Below are 8,043 nucleotides of genomic sequence, written 5' to 3'. Positions count from 1 at the left end.
GGAACTCATTCCCTCGAATGAAATAAAAATCGAAACCAATCCATCTTACTACGTCCCTCATCATGCGGTATTCAAAGAAGACAGTACCACCACGAGAGTTCGTGTGGTGTTCGACGCCTCTGCCAAATCTACAACTGGAGTTTCCCTAAACGATCATCTGCTAGTGGGGCCAAAACTTCAAGATGATTTGGTCAACCTCCTTATTCGCTTTCGTCAACATCGCATTGTAATGAAAGCAGACCTTGCCAAAATGTTTCGTCAAATTAGAGTACATCCAGACGACTCCGCTCTTCAAAGAATTGTTTGGCGAAACAACTCACACGAACCCTTGCTCGAATACCGTTTGCTAACGGTTACATATGGAACCGCATCAGCGCCATACCTAGCAACTAAAGTCTTGAAGCAACTCGGCCATGACGTGAAAGAGACACTTCCGTTGGCATCTTCGGCTTTACAAAATGACTTCTACATGGACGATCTAATGACAGGAGACGAAACGATTGAGAACGTTTTAAGACTTCAGTCAGAAATCATTCAAGCTACATCTCAAGCAGGATTTGAAATAAGGAAATGGGCGTCGAATGAAGCTGCATTATTGGATACACTACCAGCCAACATGAAGGATTTACAAAAGCCACTATGCATCGAGAACGACGAATCAGTCAAGACTCTCGGCCTATATTGGACTCCTTCGGCTGATAATTTCTCGTTTATGGTTACTTCTCCAGCGTCAAGAAGTTCAATCACTAAACGTACGATTCTTTCGGATACAGCAAGGATATTCGATCCTCTGGGACTGTTGGCACCAGTAACCGTTCGAGCGAAACTGATGTTACAGGAAATGTGGCAGCTAAAATTGAATTGGGATGAGCAACTTCCCCAACCACTTGAAGCTAAATGGAGGTCGTTTCGAACCGATTTACCAGAAATTGAAAACATTACGGTTCAACGGCACATTTCGCAAGCTAATGCTACAGACATTAGCCTGCATGGATTTTGTGACGCATCGGAGAAAGCGTACGCAGCTGCCGTATACCTGAAGACGGTGAATAACAACGGACAAATCAAAATACAACTGATCGCTGCGAAAACAAGAGTCGCTCCGCTCAAACAAATCACACTTCCGAGACTGGAATTATCTGGTGCATTACTTTTGGCTTCTCTGATTCAACTGATCAGGGAGTCATTGAGATTGGATATAGCTGATGTTCATTGCTGGTCGGACTCAACAATCGTCCTAGCTTGGTTGAAAGCTCCACCGCAACGTTGGAAAACGTTCGTAGCCAATCGAGTGTCAGAAATCCACGAGAAACTACCGAGAGCGCAATGGCATCACATTTCAGGAGACAGCAACCCTGCAGATTGCGCTTCTCGAGGAATATCCGCTAGCGAACTGGGAAATCATGGTCTCTGGTGGCATGGACCGCAGTGCCTTATTTTCGCCGCAACAACGCAAGAACTTCATGAACTCTCAGAGCCAAATGAATGTTTATCCAAGGAAAGACGAATTATTTCTTTAGTAACACATCATCAAATGGATTTCACGCTCCTTTCCAAATTTTCAGCGCTTAAAAAACTCATTCATATCACCGCCTACATTCTACGTTTTGTCTTCAATTCGCGAAATGCGACAGAATTGAGGATTACTGGACCATTATCGAAGGAAGAGAACGAAAAGGCGCTATCCCATTGGATTCGGGTCGTCCAAAGCAACAGTTTTAACGAAGAGATAGCTTGCCTTAAACAAAACAAGGAATTACCACGGAAAAGTAAAATCCTTTCGATGCGTCCGTACATCGATCAAGATGGGATTCTTAGAGTTGGTGGCAGACTTTGCCACTCCAACTTACCATACGAACAAAGGCATCCGGCATTGTTACCGAGACAGAGCAAATTAACAGAACTTCTAATACAACACGAGCACGAGAAACATTTTCACGGAGGTGCTCAACTACTAACTTCTGTCTTACAGAAACGTTATTGGATCGTCGGTCTTCGTGATGCCATACGTTTCCATATCAGAAGATGTGTTTCATGTGTACGACAGCAGGCAGTCCCTGTAAAGCAACTTATGGGCGATTTACCACCAGCGAGAGTAAATCCTGCTCGGCCATTTTTGAAGTGTGGAGTCGACTACGCAGGACCATTTACCCTTAAACTAATGAAGGGACGAAGTCACTTCAGGTTTAAGGGATACATTGCCGTCTTCGCTTGCTTTACCACAAGATCAATTCATCTTGAACTTGTCAGTGACATGACCACCGAAGCATTTCTGGCAGCATTGAAACGCTTTGTTGCTCGACGAGGAAAATGCGCCGACATTTACAGCGACTGTGGAACCAACTTTACAGGAGCCGATCGAGAGATGAAAACATTCATCAAATTCATAGTCTCTACAAACAACAACGATCAAGTATCACGATGGCTCGCAGACGAAGGAATTAATTGGCACTTCAACCCGCCTGCAGCGCCACATTTTGGAGGCCTCTGGGAAGCCGGGGTGAAGTCCGTCAAGTATCATCTGAAACGAGTTCTTGGCACCATGGTTCTAAACTTTGAAGAAATGCAAACGCTTCTTTGCCAAATCGAAGCTTGCTTAAATTCACGTCCTTTAACGGCGTTAAGCTCGGATCCAAACGACTTCAATGCGTTGACACCTGGACATTTCCTAATCGGAGATGCGCTCACCGCAATACCCGATCCCGATCTCACTTCTGAAAACGTCAACCGCCTGTCACGTTGGCAATTGGGCCAACAAGTACTGCAGCACTTTTGGAACCGTTGGCGAAATGAATTCCTCTCTCGCCTTCAACAACGTCCAAAGTGGACTACACCAAAACCGAATCTACGAGTCGGCGACTTGGTCTTGCTCAAAGATGAAGATTTACCTCCAACCAAGTGGAGAATGGCAAGAATCACTGAACTTCATCCAGGACAAGACAATCAAGTTCGCGTCGTAACTGTCAGAACCTCTGACAAATCACTGAAAAGACCCGTAGTTAAATTATGCCAGTTACCACTAGACTGATTTTAATTGTATTCAAACTGTTTACTAAGGGTTATTTATGTATGCAAATGTAACTTTTCGGACTTTTACTATCTCATTTGAAATTCGTTATTTCAAGGCGGACGGAATGTTCGGTTGTACACATCGTAATTTTGTATAGTACATGTACCTATATTCGTTTTCAAATGTTTATATAGCGCACGCGCGCGTGAAAGTGAGTTTTTGGTTGCTGTTAAAAAAAGGTGTTATTTTGCGCGTGTAAAAATAAATTAACGGCCAGTTCTGTTTTGAAATAAGAGGAAAAAGGTTTACCGGTTTTTATGTCGGAAAAGTTCGCGTCTTTTATTTCGCTGTTCACGACAGGACTGTATCGCAGATTAAAATAAAGATCGTGATTCTGGCCCAAGAAATTTGTGGTTATTCTATCTAAACATTATTTTGGAACTTTAAATTAATTTTTGAAAAAATTGTATTTATAGCAATTGTTAAAAACCAAATTACTTCTGACTTGTTTTATTGTGATGTTGCGTTGTATTCTAGTAATTATAACTGCATACACCATAGAAATCTCAATACATTCTTTTAAGACAAACCCCATCCCTAATTTTTCTCAATCTTAGCGTAAATAACCACCAATGGCCTGAAATTCAAAGAATATTAAAATTAAGTCCTTTAAATTAGGGTAAAGTTAAAAGGAACCACCTATGGACTGCATTGTAAAGGATTATATAATAAGCGAATAAGTAGATTATAGTCAGTTGCAGGCTAAGAAAGACAAAATATATAGTACAGTCGGCGCAAGAATACCTCAGACCATTTCCGGCCAGTCGACCGCGCGAAAGTTGAATTTGACCACTTTACGGTCAATTTCAAATTTCGTGATTTTCATCGTATTTTCGCGCCATCTAGGAACCGAAATTGGTATCTATTTTTAATTTAATGTTACGAGTTTAATTACTGAATACAGCCGAATTATTTTGCTAAAGAAGGTTCGATAATTAAAGCTCCAAATATATTAAATAGCCCAAGAGGTTACTATAAAAAGCATGATAAAGGTTTATTGTTAACAAGTAAAGAGAAAAAGCATAATTTTAAATGTCTATAGCTCATTAAGACAACGTTACCCCCAAGAAAGCGTGGTAACTATTTTAAAAGAAACTGCCGATTTAACTGGTAAGACGTAGAAATAAATTTACAAAATTAAATAATTATACATACTATTTTAAATTTAAGAATGATAGGAATGCCTTATCTTTTAAATTTGCTCGCCACCACAATAATGAAATTAAAAAATAAAGATTCCAATTTTGGTCTCTAGATGGCGCTAAAAGACGACGAAAAGAGCAAAATTCGAATTTGACCGTAAAATGGCCAAATTCAAATTTCGCACGGTGGAATGACCGGAAACGATCCGATTGTACTATATATTTGGTCTTTCTTAGCCTGCAACTGACTATTGTTCCTTTATGAAAAGGGATAATAAAGCTAAACCCTAAACAAATTTGAAGAAATTTAAAAACTTACAAATAGCTCGTACCGATAGGTCTTCGAGCGAACAAAAAGACGCGAAACTCGGACCAAATAGATCTTCGAGTGAAAAACTAAAAAAAAAAAATTAGGGACTTTTCTACTTTATAAATTCACTTTTCAAACTTGTTTGGTTTGATTGTAGGCTAAATTGAATTTATAGCAATTATGAAAAGAAAAATTATTACTTTAACTGTTCTATAGCGTTCAACCAATTATAAATTCATATACCACAGAAATCTGTACACATTGATTTTAAAAACTTGACCAAAATTTCATCGATTGCGGTTACCCCCTTTTCTCATTTATCTTTTAGTCGGACTGTGTGCCTTAGATATTACTGTATACGCCTTGGTTTTGTTTTGTGTTTTCTCTATCTAACACTTTTAACTTATTTGTGAAAAATGTATTGGATGTTATAAAAGAAAAAAATTGTAGTTAGTGTTAATTTATCTAAATCTTTGGCGTCTACGAAATTTTATATATCGTAGACGCCAAAGATTTAGATATAATAAATAAATTAAATAAATATAAATTATAATTACATTTATTATTATGTATCAATAAAGACGTGCAATAAATATGTAAAAAACATTAAAAAAACAATTGCATCATTTAAACTTAAATACCGTATATACATGTAAAAGTAAAAAAAACTTCTATTGGCCCTGGTTATTTATTTACACTTGTATTGTCTATCGCAGCGTCCTTGACTTTACCTTGATCACAGACCGCGACTTTCTGCTCAGTTTCGTTGTTGTCGGAGTCAAAACCCTTCTCTTCCCTCTCTATGAACAATTCTGCCCACGTTGTTTTTCTCCTTCTAGGCGATACGCCGAACCGTCGATTTTGACGGGAGCCGTTCAAAACATTCCAATCATTTTAAATCAATGATTATGCACTTAAAAATAAAACTAATTAAATTGACACATATAAAAGGCATTTGTCTGTGACGTCGACGTCAGGAATCCAGTGGTGGTGTCAAATTTTGTCTTCGATGAATAGTTTTTCTCTAGATGCCTCTAATTAAATGAGTCTAGCTTTCAGAGCCGAAATATTATTTGTATTTAATGATTTACTATTTAAAACTAACTTTAATTGACTTGAAATATAGAAAAGGTGGAGAATTGTAGTGTCAGGAATCCGATAGTGGTTTCAGAATTTGTCTCCGATGAGTATTTTGTTCTCTAGATGCGCGGGATTAAATGAGTGTAAAAATGTTCACCCCTGACAAAACTCTTCGAAAATTTGGGCTTACGGATCCAGTGTAGCTCAAAGACATGCGATCCGTAACAGTTTGCTTTCTTTAAGGAATAGGCTTACAGAAGGCAGGGATTGAGTCTAGGAATAAACAGTAAACCTATCGGTTAACATCAATAACTATTTCACATTGAAATCTCGACTCTTAATGGGGGTATTTAATTTTAAAAATAAATTATAGTATTACAATTTCTATGATATGGTCACACAAACACTCATACATATCCACATACGTAAACCAATATTTTTCTGTAGAACTTTCTTTCTCCCATCGGCCTTAATTTGAGATTCAACCTCACATTTTCTTAATTCCCATCGGATGTCCAAGCCCGCTGCCCAATTCATTAGTTTTTGTTGTTAGATTATGTGTCGCGCGAGTAGAAATTTGTTTCCCATTATAGCTTGAAATTTCTATCTCTAAAGCCAGGGTCACGCTAGAGCTTACAACCCGGTTTGAATGCCAGTTTTGACCGCCGACGATAATTCTTGGTTCACACGTGCCAAATCGCTTCATCACGGCTCGCTTATAGTTAAGGCTTAAGGTCATTTCAAATTATTTGGAAAATACTCAAATGAATCCCAAATACCTTATTTAAAAATAATAAAATAAAAATCAGCTAGGCTAATACCCAAGGCACCACCATAGGCCTAAGTCATCATGCGACGTTTGAAGCCATTAATTCAGTCATGTTTACTATACATACAGAAATATTATTTGACATTATTAAGAATTGTATTGGCATTATTTTGGATAATACGAGCAATTTTTCTTTCCCGCCTTGTCGTTTTGAAAGCGATTCTAAGCGAACCAACTTGGATGAGTTGCTTCCCGAACCAACACGAAGCGATTTCTCACGCTGGTTTTGAAAATTAATTATCTAAAACGAAGCGAGTTTAGGGGTAAGTGTGAATCTGGCTTAAGTGTTTGTGCGCACATATCAATTCCTTTTGTGCGAAAGCGCCAAAGGCCATGCTAGATGCTCCCCTAGTCGCTTCGTTGAAAGTGCCTCGGGGCCAAACATGGTCATGTGAACATATGGCAACTGTAAAATTATTTTTAACAACATATTTTCGTTCATCTTTATTACCATGTATTTTTACTAGCCTTGTCGGTAATTTAACTTTAAATGACTCATTGCCTAATCAATTACAAATGTATATCTGGAATTCAAATTATCTTTGTTTAATTTTTGTATTTGCAAATTCTTTGTGCTTCACTCGTAAACATCACTTCGTTGGTATGTGGCTTTCAGACTAACCCACTTCCTCAAGATGGTGCAACTTGATCTTCTCCACTCTCTCACTGGTTATTAAAAACCACGTGATGACCTGGACAAAAGGGCAGTAAAAACCTCTAATCGACAAAAATCTCCGTGCTCTTTGAACTCGAGGGCATTAACAATTTTTGCTTTCTGCGTTCGGAAATCTTTTCCATACTTTCCTCGGGACCCATTCAAGTGGGCGAACCAAGATGTATTTTTGTTTTTCATCTTTGATAATTGTCGCTTTTTGTTCTTATAAAATTTAATTTTAAAATTCACTAACGTTTATAATCGAACCCTACCCCTTAATTAATTCGTGCTAGGATTGTAGGATTTTGCGAACAGTTTTTAGGTGTCGCGACTCTGATGAACTTTTGTTCCCGCTGTATGCGCTTGAGACATTAGACTATCAGACGATAATGTGAATTGACAAATAAACAGTTTAATTATGCGATTAAATATTGGTTAAAATAATATGGTTACAACTATAAATACTGAATAGTTTAACAAAAAGGGAATATATAGTTTAAAGTTTTTCACGCTAATTATTTATTCAACATTGTACGCTCGCTCGCTCTTCTTCGCTTCAACTTCAAAACGCTAACTGAAACAAAAACTTTCTTTTGGCGAGAGGAGCCTTCTCTCCAGTATCTGTCCCTGCGCTTCTGCAGTACAGACTTTGGGACACCCCCAATTCCTCACTTAGTCACGGCCCAATTGCGACCAGAAACGTCCGCTAGAAATGGGGGTCAAAACATGAACTTGGGCTCTTTCCATTCCTCGCGCCTACGCGTTACACGAGAAGAAAATATAATAATTATAGGGCTACAGAAAATATAAACCAAGGTTACAAAAAATAAAACTTAAACAAATTTAAACGAATCCAAAAACAATTTCTACAAGGATTAATTAGCCCTACAATCCTTTTCAGTCGTGATTTTAGTAGCACTATAGTTCTCCCACTCTGAGCTTAGACTACCCGAAATT

Source organism: Leiobunum rupestre, chromosome 6 (genome assembly GCF_980474605.1).
Source record: "Leiobunum rupestre chromosome 6, qqLeiRupe1.1.hap1, whole genome shotgun sequence".
Classification (NCBI taxonomy): Eukaryota; Metazoa; Arthropoda; class Arachnida; order Opiliones; family Sclerosomatidae; genus Leiobunum; species Leiobunum rupestre.
Note: the sequence above shows the minus strand (reverse complement) of the source record.